Source organism: Lithobates pipiens, unplaced genomic scaffold (genome assembly GCF_037356315.1).
Source record: "Lithobates pipiens isolate NorthernLeopardFrog02 unplaced genomic scaffold, aLitPip1_a1.2 Scaffold_8, whole genome shotgun sequence".
NCBI classification, from domain to species: domain Eukaryota; kingdom Metazoa; phylum Chordata; class Amphibia; order Anura; family Ranidae; genus Lithobates; species Lithobates pipiens.
The window spans coordinates 536,939,402-536,959,840 of record NW_027507903.1 but is presented as its reverse complement, the minus strand read 5'-3'; the positions used below and the strand labels follow the sequence as shown (position 1 = coordinate 536,959,840).

General features: G+C 42.8%; 1 protein-coding gene and 2 long non-coding RNA genes across 33 annotated transcripts in view; 2 read left to right on the top strand and 1 right to left on the bottom strand.

Moving 5' to 3' along the window:
- Positions 1-20,439, top strand: part of CAMK2B (calcium/calmodulin dependent protein kinase II beta) — a 264,424-nt gene that overhangs the window by 128,343 nt on the left and 115,642 nt on the right. The window lies entirely within an intron of this gene.
- LOC143963567 (uncharacterized) lies at positions 15,017-16,439 on the bottom strand. The gene is made up of 4 exons (XR_013271001.1): positions 16,169-16,439; positions 15,904-16,033; positions 15,645-15,816; positions 15,017-15,133 (listed from the first exon to the last, which is right to left on the bottom strand). It is a non-coding gene; the product is annotated as an uncharacterized LOC143963567 (long non-coding RNA).
- LOC143963566 (uncharacterized) lies at positions 19,048-20,414 on the top strand. The gene is made up of 4 exons (XR_013271000.1): positions 19,048-19,247; positions 19,383-19,512; positions 19,600-19,771; positions 20,289-20,414. It is a non-coding gene; the product is annotated as an uncharacterized LOC143963566 (long non-coding RNA).

Genomic DNA, 20,439 nt, shown 5'->3' with positions numbered 1-20,439 from the left:
GCCGCGCGGCCCCCCCACCCCAAAGCACCTTGTCCCCATGTTGATGAGGACAAGGGCCTCTTCCCGACAACCCTGGCCGTTGGTTGTCGGGGTCTGCGGGCGGGGGGCTTATCGGAATCCGGGAGCCCCCTTTAAGAAGGGGGCCCCCGGATACCGGCCCCCCACCCTATGTGAATGAGTATGGGGTACAATGTACCCCTACCCATTCACCTGTGAAATAAAGTACAAAAAAAAACACAACACAGGGGAAAAAATATTTTATTGCACAGCTCCGGGGGTCTTCCGTCTTCGGGGGTCTTCTCGCCGGACTCCTCCGCTATGTGTGTGTAGCTCTTTTACTAGCGGAGGAGTCCGGCTTTCTTCCTCCCCGCCGCCGGCCTCTTCTCCCGACTTCGGGGGTCTTGTCCCCCTCTTCGGTTCTTCTGCCGGGCCACCGCGCCTTCTTCTAGCTCTTTTACAGGCGGTGGCCCGGTCTTCTGTCGCCGCTGCCTTCCGTTCTTCTGTCGCCGCCTTCGGTTCTTCTGCCGGGCCACCGCGCCTTCTTGTAGCTCTTTTACAGGCGGTGGCCCGGTCTTCTGTCGCCGCTGTCGCTGTCGCCGCCTTCCGTTCTTGTTCTTCTTCTTCTTCTCCAGGCGATGTTGACACGTCGCTCCCTCCGGCCGGAATGCCAGGGACACGCTCCGCTGCCACTTATATAGTGACAATGGGGCGGTGTCACATGGTATATGTCACATGGGTTGGTCACATGGTGACCCCGCCCCCTTACGATGTCATAGTCCCCATGTGACATCAACCCATGTGACCAACCCATGTGACATATACCATGTGACACCGCCCCATTGTCACTATATAAGTGACCGCACAGCGCGGCTCTGGCATTCCGGCCGGAGGGAGCGACGTGTCAACATCGCCTGGAGAAGAAGAAGAAGAACAAGAACGGAAGGCGGCGACAGCGACAGCGGCGACAGAAGACCGGGCCACCGCCTGTAAAAGAGCTACAAGAAGGCGCGGTGGCCCGGCAGAAGAACCGAAGGCGGCGACAGAAGAACGGAAGGCAGCGGCGACAGAAGACCGGGCCACCGCCTGTAAAAGAGCTAGAAGAAGGCGCGGTGGCCCGGCAGAAGAACCGAAGAGGGGGACAAGACCCCCGAAGTCGGGAGAAGAGGCCGGCGGCGGGGAGGAAGAAAGCCGGACTCCTCCGCTAGTAAAAGAGCTACACACACATAGCGGAGGAGTCCGGCGAGAAGACCCCCGAAGACGGAAGACCCCCGGAGCTGTGCAATAAAATATTTTTTCCCCTGTGTTGTGTTTTTTTTTGTACTTTATTTCACAGGTGAATGGGTAGGGGTACATTGTACCCCATACTCATTCACATAGGGTGGGGGGCCGGTATCCGGGGGCCCCCTTCTTAAAGGGGGCTCCCGGATTCCGATAAGCCCCCCGCCCGCAGACCCCGACAACCAACGGCCAGGGTTGTCGGGAAGAGGCCCTTGTCCTCATCAACATGGGGACAAGGTGCTTTGGGGTGGGGGGGCCGCGCGGCCCCCCCTTCCCCAAGGCACCCCCCATGTTGAGGGCACGCGGCCTGGTACGGCTCAGGAGGGGGGGCGCGCTCGCTCGCCCCCCTTTGCTGGCCGGCCGGGTAGCGTGCTCGGACAAGGGTCTGGTGTGGACTTTGGGGGAACCCCCACGCCGATTTTTTTCGGCGTTGGGGTTCCCCTTTAAGCCCATTCCAGGCGGCGGAGCCCGCGAAGTCTCCTTCGCGGGCCCCGCCTACCTGTACACGCGCTCGAAATGGACGGATTTGCCTCCTCCTTACGTGGGCGAGTCCGTTCATTTCAAAAGTTGAGCGAACTGTTTGCCCAACCTTGTTCGTCAAACAGTCCGCTCGTGTGTGGGCAAGTCCGCTCATGCAAATTTTGAGCGGACTGTTTGCCGAAACTGTTTGACGAACAAGGTTGGGCAAACAGTCCGCGCGTGTGTACGCGGCCTAAGAGTCATTGACTGGAGCAAGCATGCTAATAGGCAATGTAGTCAGAATTCCTTATTTGTATGCTCGTTCCAAGTCAGTGACTGAAAGTATTAACAGCAAAAAGTAAAGCTAGCCATAGATGGATCAAAATTTGGCCAGTTCAGCAGGGACTGGCCCTATTTCGATCCATCTATGGGCAGGCTGGTTGTACAGAAGTCATTCTATCAATTGACTTCTGTACAACCAGCCTGTTGGAAAATACTTAGTCATTCAGTGACACCGGCTGTGCTGATGAGTGTATTTTAACATCAAGGAACTCTCCCCATCGTCAGAATACAATAGCTCTGTGGGAGAGATTCCCTCAGCCACCTCGAATGTATGGATGGGGGAATTGATTAATTTTCTGTGGAACTTACTGGTTGAATTGAATCATGTATGTCCTGCCTCATCATACGAGCCAGGTAACTACTGTGTTCAGAAACAAAATTGTCTACTACTATGTTCAGAATAAAAAGTTTGGCTACTACTATATTCAGAATGATACATGTTTCTTTCATGCCAAACTTACTTGAAAATGTGTACAGCTGTATTAAACACAAAAAACAAACTAAATACATTTATAAATTTATAATATTTCAGCTTACCAATTCTCAGATGTTATGGTTGCATTTGTTTTCTTATTAAGGCTTTGTTTCTATCATTTTCATCTGGTGATCCAGCCAGTTAGGCCAGCCATACATTGATCAAAATGTGTCCGGTTTAGCAGGGATCAGTTGAATTTCGATCCATGTATGGGGCAGACTGGTTGTAAAGAAGGCAGTCTACCGACTGATATCTGTACAACCACCAGAATACAATACCTCAGCAAGAAGGATTCCCCCATCCACATAGATGTGTGGATAGGGGAAGCAAGTCATTTTTTTCCGTTCAACCTGCTGGTTGAACTGCTGTAACTTTTGTATGTTTTTTTAGAAAATCTAGCAATACACTTAAAGAGACATTTTAAAACCCATCTATATTCACCTTCACCAGAATCCCCCACCACTCCATCGGAGTCACTAAAAAATAGCCAGTGAATCCGGGCATGAGGGAGCCTATGACCTCTTCCCATGATTCAGTGCTTGGGTCTCAGTGGCCAATGGCTAGTCCTAAATACTGTCACAAGGGGTGACATAACATATCCTGTGCATGCTTTGACGCTATCCATCAAGAAATGTGCACAAGGTTAGGACTGAAGAGCAACAAAAGAATTTGAGATTGTGGAGAGGGTAAGTATAAGTGGATCAGAGGTGGACTTTAAAGAGAATGAGCAACTTGACAGAGTCATTGTAAAAATGGAAAAATGATGGCGCTGAGGGTAAGTTTTAAGCAGGCATTGTGGTGATGTATTAGTGGAAGTTTATATTGGTCACTGGGGGCTTTTTGACCTATTTCCATATCACAACAATCAAAAAGTCCCATGCCAAAGCATATTGAGAACATGCTTGTGCATATTGTGGACAGAGACTATCAGGGAAACGTAAGGTTTAAACTTGTGCTACATTGTGGAGAAGTTCATTTATATGACCTTCAGTTTGTATAGTTTATGAGGGTTATTAAAAAACAGAATATATTCTAATTTAGCAAAAAATAAAAAGACATGTAAATATCTGCTTTTCACAGCACCAACTGTTAGGATCCAAAAGGAAGGCATAAGGAAACCTTTGGAGAAACTGTGACCACACTAGGACAGTCTGATAACTTCCCTAGATCAACATATTTCCTGTTTTCCTTCAGTAGTTACATTATTACATTACTGATTTTACTATTGCTACCTTATGTGAGTTAGGCACTCTTCAACTTAACCACTTTAACTATAAAGAATATTTTCATGAAGTAAGATTTGCTATCCTTCACATAAGTTCTGTTGCCCAGCTTTAAAATTCATACTTCCCTCCTACAAAGTCATGCCCAAAAGTATGTTGTATACCCCATATTCAGTATGTGGCCCTTTAAGTGGTTTTCATGGGGCAAGAAAATTGTTCTAGCATCACATGTTGTTTTCTCCTATTTATACTTCCTTTGTCTGCCTTTACAGCTTTTGCATGGCATTGAATGCTGCTGTTTAGCTTACTGTTAACCAGTATCCCCAAGTCCTTCTCCAGCTCTGTGTTCCATTCCCTATGTTTTTTTGATTTAAAGTAGAACTATAGGCAATATTTTATTTTTTATTTTGGATAGAGCAAGGGAGGGTTATAACCCTTGTCAGATTTATTTTCGCTATCTGTTTTCCATTGCGGAGATTTACCTTCACTTCCTATCCAATAGCCAAAAAGGAAGTGAGAGAAAATATCTGCAAATTAAGGGAATTCCTTGGGGACCCGCAGGTCACCAGAACTAGTGTCCGCATTGGAAGATTTCCCCTCTCTAAGCCCTTGTACACACGGTCGGAGATTCCGATGGAATGTGTCCTATTGGACCGTTTTGTCGGATAATCCGACTGTGTGTGGTCTCCATCGGACTGTTTCCGTCGGAGTATCCGATGGACCAAGTTTTCCAACTTGTCCGTAAAATTTTCAGACAAAATGCTCCGATCGGACATACTCCGATCATGTGTAGCCTACTCCGACGGACAAAGTGCCACGCATGCTCAGATCACATTCCTAGACCAAAGCTATTGGCTACTAGCCTGAACGTAGTCCCGTCGTAACGAAATAACGTCATCACGTTATGTACATTCGGATTTTCCGACAACTTTGTCCGACCGTGTGTATGCAACAGTTTCGGACAAAATCCGTCGGACAAAATTCAACGGATTTGGTTGTCAGAATGTCCGATGTGTATAAGGGCTTACTTTTCTGAGGACAACCCCAAGATTTAGGATTTTTCCTTTTACTTTCACTTTAAATGATAAAGGTAAACAGGACAAATAGAGAGTGTAAATATCCTTAACAGGGGCAAAGACTGCAATAAAAACTGACAAGTGTTCTAATCCCTCTCCACTCTAAAACTAAAGAAAAAGTTTTGCCTTTAGTTATACTTTTAACAATAAAAATAATAATGTTATTATTTTCCAGTTTAGGGTACCCCTACACTTGGAGAGCAGTTTTACTATCTTTATAACTGTTTTTATATATGGTTTAAAAAAGAAAAACATTTTAGAAGTTGTGCAAGGTTAATTTTTTATAATTTATTTATACTTTAATGTACAGGGGGCAGAGCTGATACAACAGCTTAAGTAAATAACCTTATATTTTTCATATTTTTATTATTGAACTGCTCATGTTGCCATTTTATCAGTTATCTAGCTGTAAGCATGCTATTATGCAGAGGCTTAATATTTCTTCATAATGTTGTATCATCAGCAAAGAGGTCAACTTTAACGTCAATTATTTTAAAATCAGTTATAGAGTTATAGTCACAGCACTGTTACAAAAGTCACATGTTAACTTGGATTTTAGGCCTCATGCACACTGGACATTAAAATAACATTATAAAAATGGCAGTAGCTTTGCAGTAAGTTTTTCAACTTTCATTTTTTTTAAGAATTTTTTTATGTTTTTTTCAATGGATCAAAAATTTTAAAAAAAATACTGGCGAGCGACGTTTTGGAGCATTTATCAACATTTATTAGTGTTTATCAGGGTTAGAAAGTTTTTACAGCTGAAAAACGTCTCTCAGAACTCACTAGTTTTGGAGTTTTTTTTACTGCTCAAAAAACAAAACTGCCGATAACAGCCTATGTGTGCATGGACAACATAGGATAACATGATGGAGAGTTTAATGACTGTAGAAAAAACATCTACAGCCAAAAATAGCTGCTGTAAAAATGTCAAAAAACGTCCAGCGTGCATGAGACCTTACAGTCACAGTCAGTAGTTTTTAATGTTTTGTCATTCTCATGACTTTAAAAATGAGATGTGACAGACATGACCAGTGCTTTTGCCAATGACGAGATAACTAGAGGCCAAATGCAACCAATGTTTACCTTATAAAATGAAATGTTTCTGCATGCAGAAATGTTCCCACATATTACAAGGCCTCTGTGCATTTGGTACAGTAACTAATCATTCCCTGTTCTAAAGAGAAACTGTATTTATTTTTTCATTTGTTTGTCAAATAAATCATAGAAATTAGCCAGAAGCATCCTGGCAGTGTACAAATACATATGAAGACAGGTTGATAACTCAGAAAATGATCTGTCTGTCTATGGCTAACCTTGAATTTGAATGTGCCATTCCTACTGGGGGGAAGGTTCAAGTATATCTTACAGTGACAAATACAGACAGCTATCTCTGTGCCCAAGGCTGACTGTACATCTATCTGTAAGAGAAGAAACCTAGCGTTTGTTAAGGTTTTTTTCCAATGGACATTGCGCATCCGACAATGCCTGTATGATACCAAAGGAAGCTATATTGAATAGTTGGTGGAATAACTGAGTTCTCCATTCTGCTTTTTCTGCAAAGGATTTTGGTGCAGGCACAGAGGAGGGGGGAATGCAGCCTATAAATACACCAGGCTGTGTTTGGTGTTACAGCTCTGTGGGCGTTAGATGAAGACAAGACATGAGTGTTGCTGCCATACACTACATCTCTATCCTCCCCTGCAGCCACCTCTGCTATTCTTGTGCTGACCTCGCACGCAGCAGTCCCACCAATCTACCCAGCTGGAACAATTCAAACTACCCCACACCCGTCAATGTCCAGAATCCACCACCTCTTCCACTGCATTTTCATCCTTCTGAATTAGTAATCGCACACTCATACACACTGCCATCAGTTCTGATATATCTTGCATCCTCCTCTCAGAGGTCTGTGCTGATCTTACACCCACCTCTTTGTCAATTCCATCATGTACTGTAGCACTGTGCTGTTCCTCAAACAAATACACACCTCTTGGTGTATCACCATTCTGACATGTACACCCCTCTGTTCTCTTCCTGTGCACATTCTGTCCCCCACTCCTGCACAATTTATGCTGCTCACCCTCCCCTTGCGCTTCTTTTGAAAGCAGGTGCTGCAGTGGCACTAGAACTCATCATTCTATATATAACACAGTGTGTTGCTCCCAAACCGTATTTAATTAGACCAATCCTTTAAAAAACCCCACCCTACTGGATGGCAATATCTTCTTTTTCTTACAATTTTATCTGCTGTGCCTTTACGTCCCTGAGTATGTTTATATTCCCATAATAGCTTACCTGTCATTAAAAACATTAACTGATCAGCAGCCCCAACATTTTATAGGGAAAGTGTAACATATTTCAAGTGGATATTTTAAGGTAATATTGCAGTTTTTACCATAAGTGACTTTTTAAATGTAACTTTCACACTTTCATTTTTTATGTAACTAAGATTTCTTTTTATCAGATAATGTGATTTGTAGATTATGTTTTAGAGATGGCTCAGTATTTGTCTCAGCCTCATTCAACCTCTGCTCAACAGCCACTTTAGCTGGATTCATTTACTTCCAGGGAGAAGGAAAAGCATAACCCCTGTATAGCACTGCAAAGCAGGAAGATGTCCAAAGGTGTCTCTTTTGCTCCTCTATCCCGGGTGGAGACACTCTAAACCCTGGTACACACTATCAGGTTTTTTTTTTTTCGATCACCCCAGTGAAAAAAAAAGGAGGAGCTCAGGAGACGATCCTGTACTAACATCTGATGTTAGTAAAGTGATCTCCCCTGCTGAGCTATTGTGTTCTGACAGGGGGACTACCCTCCTGCGGCATGCTCGCACGGGCCCGTTATTCTACTTTCACAGACTGACGTACAGGTATGTCAGTTTGCGCAGGAGAGCCATTCTGCTGACGTATATATAGGCATGAGTTGGTCGGCAATTGGTTAAACTGATCCCACTGAATCACCAGAGCATCCATTGCAAAGGTCTGTTGATCCCTGGTCATGGTGAAAAATCTATCATCTTTGTTGTTGAACCTGGAAGCCAAGAGGTCCATGCCCAGCGTTTTCAACCTACAACAGCCAGTCCAAAACACCACTAGGAGAAGAGACAATTCTCTATACTGTGAGTCCAGGTAGGCAGGGAATGGAGGAGCAGCTGGTCAACCTGCGGGGAGAAAGAATGGCATGCACAGTACTGCCGAGCAGAAAGAAGGCATGTCATACTTACCTGCTCTGTGCAGTGGTTTTGCATAGAGCAGCCTTGATCCTCTTCCCGGGTCACCCTGCTCCTAGTGCTTCTCTCCTGCCAAGCAGGCTCGCTCCCTAACCATTGCTCTGTGTGTCCATTAACACACAGAGCCATTGGCTCACTGGTTGTGATTAACAGCAGTAGGAGGCAATGCTGCCCACTGCTGTCTCAGCGAATGAGGAGGGAGAGTCCCCAGAGAGCTGAGGCTCTCGTGCACATCCCTGGATGTGATAAATCTGAAAAGATACTGGGCTGTACACTGCCGCTGGCTGCACAAGAATGTTTCATTCAGAGCTCCTTAGTTAATCCAAAGGGACTGGAGCACAACAGTGCATGGGGCTCCCAGGTAGGGCTAAATCTCAGGTTTACCTCGCAACTCATGTTTCTCCCATGTCAGTTTAGAGTGGATTGTAGGTACATGCCCCATCCAGATGATGGCCCTACCAGTAAGTTCAACCACAAAGGGGTCTTCTAAGGAGTATTGCACAGGCAGGTAAAGTACAGCACAAGACCCAGCAGCTAACTCCACATGCTGAACTACACCTTCTTTCTGGCGGGTCCAGAGGATTCAACCGATCAAAAAAGCTGCAAAAGGAGGAGGCTAGAAATCATGCTAGAATTGTTTTGACAAAAAAAAAAAAATAGTTTGCCACTCTCAGAGCGAGTGAAGTCAGAGAGAAGTCACCCATTCATCTAAGGGCAGTTAAAAAAAAAACTAAAAGCATGCTGGAAAAGGAAGGGGTGTCACAGTGCTACTGATGTGAACCCACAGGTGAACAGGTGACACGGGATCCTCCAGGGCATGGAATCTAAGAGCCAGCCAGTATTCTGCCAGGGACCCCCTATGAGGGTTTGGGCTTAGCTATGTGCTGACCCCAGGTCACGACCCCCAGGTTCACCCTGCTCGCGAGCAGAGTACCAGAAGACACAGTCAGACACGGATGGATGGATGAAGCAAAAGGAGAGCTGGATAGTGAGCTGAGGTCAGGGCAGGCAGCAGACAACGTAATCAGGAGAAATAGCCGAGTTCACTACACAAGAGATCAGTTCACAAGAAGTCAGGTTAAGCAGGTTACAGGAATGGTGCTCAGGAACAAGTGTTGCTCAAGCAACCTAAAACTGGTGTGAGTGGAATTTAAATAGCGAGGCACATGGGGGGCTGGACAGGAAGTAGCAGGAAGGAATGATATATTAAGCAACAGGTGAAGCTGGCAACACCCATAGCTGCAGAGTGCAGCCACAAGCTAGTAGAAAAACAGGTGCCAGCCAACCTACAGCAGTAAAGGTAAGGCACAGACCAGCTCTGCAGCTGATCTGTGACAAGGGGTATACAGGACTAAAGTTTATATAGCCTTGCTTTGCCAGTGTCCAACTAAAAAAAAAAAAAAAACACACTTTCTTCAAAGGCAAATATGAAATATTGCATATATTTGATATTTATGACTTTCATGTAGCAAGTGGTACACTCAAGTCTATTCTGTTCCAATTTTGGAATTTAAAGACTCATGTGGCTATGCATGTAATTGCCATCCCTTGAAATAGAATATAGGAATAAACCTTGAGATTGGGATTTTAAAGGCAATTTTGAAAAAAGGAAAATTGTATTATTTAAAAAATATAATTATTTCAATATAAATAGAATTGATAAAAAGACCATCCTCAATGTAAACATAGTATAAAAAAATGGTATCACATCACATGAACATAAATATAAGATTCAAACAATCCTGAAGTGATATTTCCCAGCTACTTGCTGTTCCTTCATCAGTATGAGTTCCGATGATATGTGGTAGATGGGGGATATCCAACGCGTTTCAAAATGCTCAAGCATAAGCAAAATCTTCTTCAGGGACTAATATCACTTCTGAAATGATATAGCATGGTTGCATTATAAATCAAAATATGTATAAAATCATATATATATATATATATATATATATATATATATATATATATATATATATATATATATATATATATACATACACATGCACATACATGCATGCATACATATATACATCTTCTAATCATCACATGTATGTATAAATACATCTACATATACACTTAAGCCCCATACACACGAGCGGACTTTTCAACATCCAAAGTCAGACGGACTGATTCCGTCAGACTATTCGATCGTGTGTGGGCTGCAACGGACTTTTGACTCACCAAAGTCCGAAGGACTTTAGAATATGGAACATGCTTCAAATTTTTCCGAAGGAACTCCGCCGGACCCGGTCCCTTTGAAAAATTTGCTCGTGTGTATGCTATTCCGACGGACTAAAACCGACGCTAGGGCAGCTATTGGCTACTGGCTATGAACTTCCTTATTCGAATCCAGTCGTACGTCATCACGTTCGAATCCGTCGGAGTTTAGTGTGATTGTGTGTGGCCAAGTCCGCTCAGCCGAAAAGTCCGTCAGAACTCTGTCAGAACTCCGGCAGAACTCCGACGGAACTCCTTCGGAAGTCTGTCGGACATAAGTCCTCTCGTGTGTACGGGGCTTTACAATGTTTAAAATCCCAATCTCGAGGTTTATTCCTATATTCTGTTCCAGTTGTATGCTATTCTCTAATATGCTGTGAATAGCTATTGTAAATTGGTCTCCTGCTATTCAGATCTATTCATAGCACACCACTGAATGAAACAGAGGAGGTACAAAACCTCCTTCTTCTGTTAGTTCCTAGAGCACCAAGAGGATCCTCAGTTAAATGAAGGCAGTCAAAAAGTGAGTGCCCTGTTTTAACTTTTTTTTTTATAAAATAAAGATGTTATACGAGTGGAAGGAAATTATATAAAAGTTACAATTTTAAACTTATAAATATTTTTCCTTTAATTATAAAATGAATGAAAAATCAGTAGGTTGGCCTCACTCCTGTGCAGTACATCAATGCATACGTGTTGGATTAAGGCAGTCAATTTGTTTTTATATGACTGCCAACGCACCCAATTGCACCAAAAAGGCACGTGACGCTTTACTGAAAATGCCCCACATGGTAAAGCATGGTAGTGCATTATTCATAATGTGTTGCAATGTGCTGCAATGATGGTGTGGTAGGGTACCATGTAATAATAATGGCACAGCAATACAATAATTTGTGCATGGTACATTATGCTTACTTGTGCGTTACTGCAACACAAAGGTGTGGATTCAGCCTTATAGTTTCCATTTAATATACCCTGTTGTTACACATATCTCACAGCCTCAGATCTCTGTGCAGGTTGCAAAGTAGGAAGTATTGCAAGTGCCACATGATCATTTAACATTAGTTCTTACACAGCACAGTTCCTAAGAAAGGTTCTCTGACATAGATAATTGAACCTGATCAGTGTTCGTGTGAGAGACCATACTAGAACTTCTGCCTCAGCACTACTGGTGAGCAAGCATGTAGAGAACATTGGGCAGTTCTTGGCTCTCTATGAAGTCAAGGGTAGCGCTGATTCCCACCAAGCTTGCAAGCTAGATCAATTCTACCATTTTTAGTTCAGTGAGTTATTCAATTTGTCTTTTTTTTTGGGGGGGGGGGGGGTGTAGGGCTTTAGATGTCCTGGTGTCAACATTATCATCTTAATTGCACAGTACAGGACACAGGAGTTAGGCCAGTGGTTATATGCTGCTTAAAGCGATTGATCACTGGCAAAAAACCTTTGATTGGGCTGCCTGAGTACTGAGTGTACCCATATAGCCCATCCACCATGTGAGGATCCAACGTTGTGTCCTTACCTTAGGTGATGGACCTGTACTTTCTTTTCAAACCACCAGTTTTTTTTATGAATCTTCTATTAACATCTGACTGTTCATTGCCTTGCAATACCTAGCAGTTTCTGGATTGGTTACCCTTGGTGTATACCTTGGGGACTATACACAGACACCACCATGTGGGACTGGACTGTAATGTTTGCTTTGGGCACTGGAACCTGGGTTGGATGCTCACCTTGACAAGAAGTGCTAAACAGGACCAGGGCTGTGGTCTATTTCTGTAGTTCAGAGACTCAGAAGGCCTGTTCTGAGGGGAGCCCAACATGATGGGTGAAGCCTGGATCTGAATAGGCTCAGCGTCAAGTTAGGACAGGGCTTCCTTGTACATGGAATCCAGTTCTTGACCTTAATACTTTAAACAACATTATTTGCAAGGCACAGCACACGTTGTGGCTTAGAAGGCAGAGGATTTAAGTGTTATTCGCTTTATCATGGCACCTCCTGCTATTTTAACTCCAACGCTTCTAAGCACTAAAATTGGTGTAAGAAAGCTGAGCCAAAACAGCCTAATAGCATACATTCCACAGATGGCCTACATATAGGAGACAGAGAACACCGTTCAGGGTAATAGCTGTTCCCTTGTCCCGGAGCCATGTGCTATATTGACACTGTTCCCCTCATCTGACTCTGTCTCTTTCTTTGGCACGCACCATGCATCCTGTCTGACAAAAGCAGATTTCTTGCTCTTACTGTATCTCTGTGGCCATGCGCAGGATTTTGTGGCTAAAAGCTTGGTCTGTTGAGCATACTAGTAAGAAATGCCATCTACACATGCTTTTTGATGATGAATACAATTTTGGGTTACTCCTTTAGAAGTTCATCAAGGAAGTGACTGAATTTATTTGTGTAAAGGTACTCCTAAGCAATAAAAAATCAAAGCCCTTGTACACACAGTCGGACATTCCGACAACAAAATCCGTCGGATTTTGTCCGACAAATTTTGTCCGAAACTGGTGTTGCATACACACGGTTGGACAAAGTTGTCGGAAAATCCGATCGTTCAGAACGTGATGGCGTTATTTCGTTACGACGGGACTACGTTCAGGCTAGTAGCCAATAGCTTTGGTCTAGGAATTTGATCTGAGCATGCGTGGCACTTTGTCCGATCGGAATTCTCTACAAACGATCGGACAAAGTCCGATCGGATCATGTTGTCGGAAAGTTTTATAGCCCAGCTGTAAAACTTTGTCCGTCAGATATTCCAATGGAAACAGTCCGATGGAGCCCACACACAGTCAGATTATGCGACAACATGGTCCGATCGGACATTTTCCGTCGGAATGTCCAACCGTGTGTACAAGGGCTAAGACTTCTACCCCTATGGCTTCTACCTCTACTCTACTCTCCAGGCATCATCTTCAAAACCAAGGCTTAATACTTTCTTTCCAGATAAAAAAAATAGGCAACAGTCAAAACAGCTAGATTTTCAAATTCCATGCATTTATGAAAGGAAGAATCACATAAAGGAATAACAATAAATTGTAGCACATGCACAAGATCTCCCCAACAATTCCTCCATTTAGCCAGAAGCAGACTCTCAGCTACAAGCACCATCTATACTTTCATTTGAACAGGGAGGAGATTAAGGAAAAAAGTACATCAATTAGCAGACTACTTATTATGCATTAATAGATAGTAGAAAGAACGTTCAGATGGCATGTGGACACTGAGGATCAGGTGGAAGTGATTGTAGTATATGCACAAGATCTTTCCACAGCCCCTCTAGCTAGACAAAAACAGACTCCCATCTACAAGATACACATGGATAGATACCAGAAAGAACATTTAGCTGGCATGCAGACACACAGGATCCAACGGAGATGGTAATTATAATGTTTTGTGGTAAAGACCCCTTTCTCAAGTGAGAGGGTGGTTGTAGCTGAGAGTCTGCATTCTGTTTAAATAGAAGAACTGTGAGGAGATTTTGTGCAAGTACTAAAATCATCTCCACTTGATCCTGGTTCTAGTTGCCAGCTAAAGGTTCTTTCTAGTATCTATCCATATGTTTAGTAACCACTTGCCGATTGCCTACATATTTATTGCCTGTACGTCACTTCGTGCAATAGCAATTGTGCTAATTGGACACAGGGGATGCCAATCAGTGGGGTCTGACGGACCCGATGTTTGCCGGCCACCCCCAATCGTTCCCCAGAGAGGCAGAACAGCGATCTGCCTATGTAAACAAGGCAGATCACCATTCTGACGGGGAAGAAGATGTTGATCTTGTGTTCCCGCTAAGCAGGAACACCGATTTTTATCTTCATCCAGTCAGCGCAACCCCCACACAGTTAGCAAGCAACCCCTGGGGACACGCTTAACCCTTTGATCGCCCCTGATGTTAACCCCTTCCCTGCCAGGGTCATTAGTACAGTAATAATGCATATTTTTAGCACCAATCACTGTATTAGTGTCACTGGTTCCCAAAAAAGTGTCAAAAGTGTCAGTTAGGTGTCCGATTTGTCCCACTAAACATCGATGATCGCCGCCTTTACTAGTAAAAAAAATACATAAATAAAAATTCCATAGAAAATATCCCATCGTTTGTAGCTATAACTTTTTTTTTTTTTTTACGAAAAATATGTAGCAGAATACATATCGGTTTAAATTGAAATATAAATGAGATTTGTTTACATTTTTTTATTAGATATGTTTTATAGCAGAAAGTAAAAAATATTGTTTTTTTCAAAATTGACGCTCTTTTTTTGTTTTTAGCCCAAAAAATAAAAACCGCAGAGGTGATCAAATACCACCAAAAGAAAGCTCTATTTGTGGGGGGAAAAAAAAAAACAATTTTATTTGGGTAAAGCATCGCATCACCGAACGATTGTCAGTTAAAATGGCAAAAACTGGCCTTGTCATTACAGAGGAACTGCAGTCTGTTCACATAATTTGTAATAAAAATATCTTTGCCATTCTGAAGCTTCCCTCAAACCACTTTGTATATTATACAAAGAAGGGGGATGAGAAACAAGAGGGACTGGAGGGCAACCAACCCCCGGGACTTTTATGACGGCACTAAATATACTTAAACCATATATAAAATCATTGAAATTTTTATTTGATGTACAAAAGACATTTTATGAACAAAATAGACAATTACATCCATTAAACATACAAAATGACAAAGTGCATATAAAAAAAAAAAAAGTTGGTATGTGGGCTTATATAGCTCCATCCATTACCACATTCTTATGTGATTTAAACTGCATTGTTTCTTTCCTACATGTTTCGCTCTTCAGAGCTTCCTCAGGACAATTGCAGCAAACAAAAATACTGAAATTATATAAGAAAATTTATTTTAATACACATATACAACATTTTTGTACATACAGTAAGCCCGGAACACAGGCATAGGAGATGTCTACCTATATGGTTTGACATATCATAATTACATTAGTCTAGTGATGGACTCACTCCAGTCTAACAAGAACGACCCTAACTGCAGCGAAACCATCACCAGAGAAATATTTTTTAAGCATAAGGACATAATCTACATATCAATAGTAAATCCACAAATTGATTGTCAAAAAAGGGGGGGGCAATTAAACCATTTCCAAGAATGGCGTCCCCAAATTTATTAGCATATTTAGTGCTACTACATCACCATAAATGGTGTAATTCTCCTACCAAGGAGAATGCAAATTGGGTTGTAGAGCAAAAAAAAAAAAAAAACAGCAACTGGACTATAAGATGTATATACTTTTCAACAAAAAAATAAATAAAACTAAAAATAAAAGAATATGTAAATAGATATATAAAGATATATATAGAACTAAAGTCTTACCCCATATAATCAGGCAAGTTGCTTGTATTATTTATCGTTAATATCGTATATTGGATATATCAATTAACATTGAAATGAGGACAGATAATCTCTTCCTCCTTTATTTGTCAAGCCAGCGGACCGAGGCAAAAGCCCCCATTTAGGGATCCCCCATTTCTGTCCCCAAAAGGATCTGCAGAGGCACGAGAAATATGTGTAAAGTATATCTTAGCCATTGGATTATATTTATCAAATGGCGCAATCCAAATTTCTAACATACCTGGTAGTAATATGACAATGAAGAAATGAAACCAGTTCACACAGCCCGGTATCCACGTGTACCATATATTGTCAGATAAAAGTTGGATAAGATGTGTTTCTGAACACGAGAAAATTCTCTGTATTGATCTCTGAAACAGGAAAAATAAACGAAGAGACCAAGTCTTCATTATAGCCGTCCCAAAAATGAGAGTAAAAAATGCATGGCCCTAAAATTAGGACTGCAGGCATGTCCAATTAGTCCAGTAAAGACATATTTGTCTTACCTGTTAAATGAAGCAACGTGGTCTATTCGGTAAAGTTTTAGGAGTTTCCTCCATCCGTTTGGTGGCTCCGCGTGTCCGCTCCCAATGCTAGCTTGGATAGCACTGACCGGGAGCCGCGAATTTAAACTCGTGTCTCCAGCCCAGCAGCGTCTGACGTCATTGCTGGGCTGCGGGCACACCTAATGGGAGGATCCCCTTCGTGCGCACGCGCGCACGACGTATTTTCTTCGTGCGCACGTAGGTGTCTAGTGCGCATGCGTAACGAACGTGTTACACGTCCGTACAACGCGTCGGCCATTTTAGATTCTGGCCAAAGTGAAAGGCTTTGCCAGTAGTGACCCCTAGAAGCCTGTGCTGTGGCCAGGATCCACCATTTGGCCAGAGACAGGTAACCTATACGGTTTAGGGGCTGTCAACCCTGATTTTAAATTCCAATGAGTCATAATTCAAGCAAATGGGGACAAAGGTATCCCGACATAAGTGTCGGTTGCCATATGTCCCTGGTTTCAAATGATGGAGATGGAAACTGAATTGCTTGAGACCGGCAAACCCGAAGAAGGGGATTAACCCATATTTGAAACGGGGCGGGCTGACCAAACCCTCAACTGGTTGAGGAAGGTTATAGGTCAGATCCGCCCCGGGGTGCCCGTACAGACCAAAGGGGGCAAAAAATAAAGCTAATAGGAGGATCCCTTTTATATCATAGAGTGCCTACCTCAGTTCGCTGGCTTGAAAACACCTCATTGTTTATGGCATTTCGAATAGCCATGGCCCGTGCTATAGGGGAAAAAAAAAAATGTTTGGAACCATTTTCCACCTCACATTTTTCTATCCTCCCTGCCTATGTAAGGAAGGATTTAAAACTGATTGAGTCATTGAGTCCCGGAGATCGGGTGGCCCCCAAATTGTGTATCCATCTAGTCTCCCGCTGTAAGAGTGTATTATTGTAATCTCCCCCCCTTTCTCCCGGAGGGACATGTTCCAGGGGGAAGAAATGCATAAGACTATCATTAAACTGATGATATAAGCCAAAATGTCGGCTGATTGGGGTTTCCATCTTCCTTCGCCGCACCAGGGACACATGGTCCCTGATGCGGTGGAAGAAGGGACTAATACCAATGTGGCGAAGATTCATTGACGACATTTTTTTCGTTTGGACGGGTGATGAAAAGGACCTGAATACCTTTATAGATCTATTGGGCACAAATTCCTTTAATTTAAAATTTACCATGGAAAAGAGTTTGTCCAGGATAACATTCCTTGATGTGCAAATCTTCACTGATTTGGGAGGGGGAATTCAATCAACTCTTCATCGTAAGGCAACTGCGGCAAATTCACTTTTGCATGCATCGAGCTCACACCCGTCCCCTCTGATAGCGAGTATCCCATACGGACAATATCTCCGGCTCAAGCGGAATTGCAGCAGTCATGAGGATTTTAATTTAGAAGCCAGGGAACTGAGATTACGCCTCCGGCAAAGAGGCTACAGCAACAAGAGCCTCAAAAGGGCCTATATACGAGCCAAAAAACAAAATAGGGCTTCCCTAATACACAGTCCTAAACGGCCTAGAAACATTGAAGGGGTGAGATTTATCACCACGTTCAATGAACAACATCAGCAAATTAAGGGGACCCTTCAGAGATACTGGTATCTCTTAAAGGGAGATCCCACCCTAGCCAAACATCTCCCGGATTATCCGGGTATTACATACAGGAGATCACGATCTCTAAAGGACTCTTTGGTACAAAGCCATTTCTCCCCTCCCTCGAGGGTGGGCTCAAAGGTGGGATGTACCCCTTGCCACAAATGTGGCTTCTGTCGATATCTTCATGCGTCAAAATCCATATGCCTGCCCAATGGCCACATTTTCAAGCCTAAATTCGCTGTAACATGTCAGTCAGTGGGAGTGGTATATATTATGATCTGTCAATGCAATGCTTTTTACGTTGGGAAGACGAAGCGTCCCTTCTTCCACCGCATCAGGGACCATGTGTCCCTGGTGCGGGGAAGGAAGATGGAAACCCCAATCAGCCGACATTTTGGCTTATATCATCAGTTTAATGATAGTCTTATGCATTTCTTCCCCCTGGAACATGTCCCTCCGGGAGAAAGGGGGGGAGATTACAATAATACACTCTTACAGCGGGAGACTAGATGGATACACAATTTGGGGGCCACCCGATCTCCGGGACTCAATGACTCAATCAGTTTTAAATCCTTCCTTACATAGGCAGGGAGGATAGAAAAATGTGAGGTGGAAAATGGTTCCAAACATTTTTTTTTTTTTTTTTTCCCCTATAGCACGGGCCATGGCTATTTGAAATGCCATAAACAATGAGGTGTTTTCAAGCCAGCGAACTGAGGTAGGCACTCTATGATATAAAAGGGATCCTCCTATTAGCTTTATTTTTTGCCCCCTTTGGTCTGTACGGGCACCCCGGGGCGGATCTGACCTATAACCTTCCTCAACCAGTTGAGGGTTTGGTCAGCCCGCCCCGTTTCAAATATGGGTTAATCCCCTTCTTCGGGTTTGCCGGTCTCAAGCAATTCAGTTTCCATCTCCATCATTTGAAACCAGGGACATATGGCAACCGACACTTATGTCGGGATACCTTTGTCCCCATTTGCTTGAATTATGACTCATTGGAATTTAAAATCAGGGTTGACAGCCCCTAAACCGTATAGGTTACCTGTCTCTGGCCAAATGGTGGATCCTGGCCACAGCACAGGCTTCTAGGGGTCACTACTGGCAAAGCCTTTCACTTCGGCCAGAATCTAAAATGGCCGACGCGTTGTACGGACGTGTAACACGTTCGTTACGCATGCGCATTAGACACCTACGTGCGCACGAAGAAAATACGTCGTGCGCGCGTGCGCACGAAGGGGATCCTCCCATTAGGTGTGCCCGCAGCCCAGCAATGACGTCAGACGCTGCTGGGCTGGAGACACGAGTTTAAATTCGCGGCTCCCGGTCAGTGCTATCCAAGCTAGCATTGGGAGCGGACACGCGGAGCCACCAAACGGATGGAGGAAACTCCTAAAACTTTACCGAATAGACCACGTTGCTTCATTTAACAGGTAAGACAAATATGTCTTTACTGGACTAATTGGACATGCCTGCAGTCCTAATTTTAGGGCCATGCATTTTTTACTCTCATTTTTGGGACGGCTATAATGAAGACTTGGTCTCTTCGTTTATTTTTCCTGTTTCAGAGATCAATACAGAGAATTTTCTCGTGTTCAGAAACACATCTTATCCAACTTTTATCTGACAATATATGGTACACGTGGATACCGGGCTGTGTGAACTGGTTTCATTTCTTCATTGTCATATTACTACCAGGTATGTTAGAAATTTGGATTGCACCATTTGATAAATATAATCCAATGGCTAAGATATACTTTACACATATTTCTCGTGCCTCTGCAGATCCTTTTGGGGACAGAAATGGGGGATCCCTAAATGGGGGCTTTTGCCTCGGTCCGCTGGCTTGACAAATAAAGGAGGAAGAGATTATCTGTCCTCATTTCAATGTTAATTGATATATCCAATATACGATATTAACGATAAATAATACAAGCAACTTGCCTGATTATATGGGGTAAGACTTTAGTTCTATATATATCTTTATATATCTATTTACATATTCTTTTATTTTTAGTTTTATTTATTTTTTTGTTGAAAAGTATATACATCTTATAGTCCAGTTGCTGTTTTTTTTTTTTTTTTTTTTTTGCTCTACAACCCAATTTGCATTCTCCTTGGTAGGAGAATTACACTATTTATGGTGATGTAGTAGCACTAAATATGCTAATAAATTTGGGGACGCCATTCTTGGAAATGGTTTAATTGCCCCCCCCTTTTTTGACAATCAATTTGTGGATTTACTATTGATATGTAGATTATGTCCTTATGCTTAAAAAATATTTCTCTGGTGATGGTTTCGCTGCAGTTAGGGTCGTTCTTGTTAGACTGGAGTGAATCCATCACTAGACTAATGTAATTATGATATGTCAAACCATATAGGTAGACATCTCCTATGCCTGTGTTCCGGGCTTACTGTATGTACAAAAATGTTGTATATGTGTATTAAAATAAATTTTCTTATATAATTTCAGTATTTTTGTTTGCTGCAATTGTCCTGAGGAAGCTCTGAAGAGCGAAACATGTAGGAAAGAAACAATGCAGTTTAAATCACATAAGAATGTGGTAATGGATGGAGCTATATAAGCCCACATACCAACTTTTTTTTTTTATATGCACTTTGTC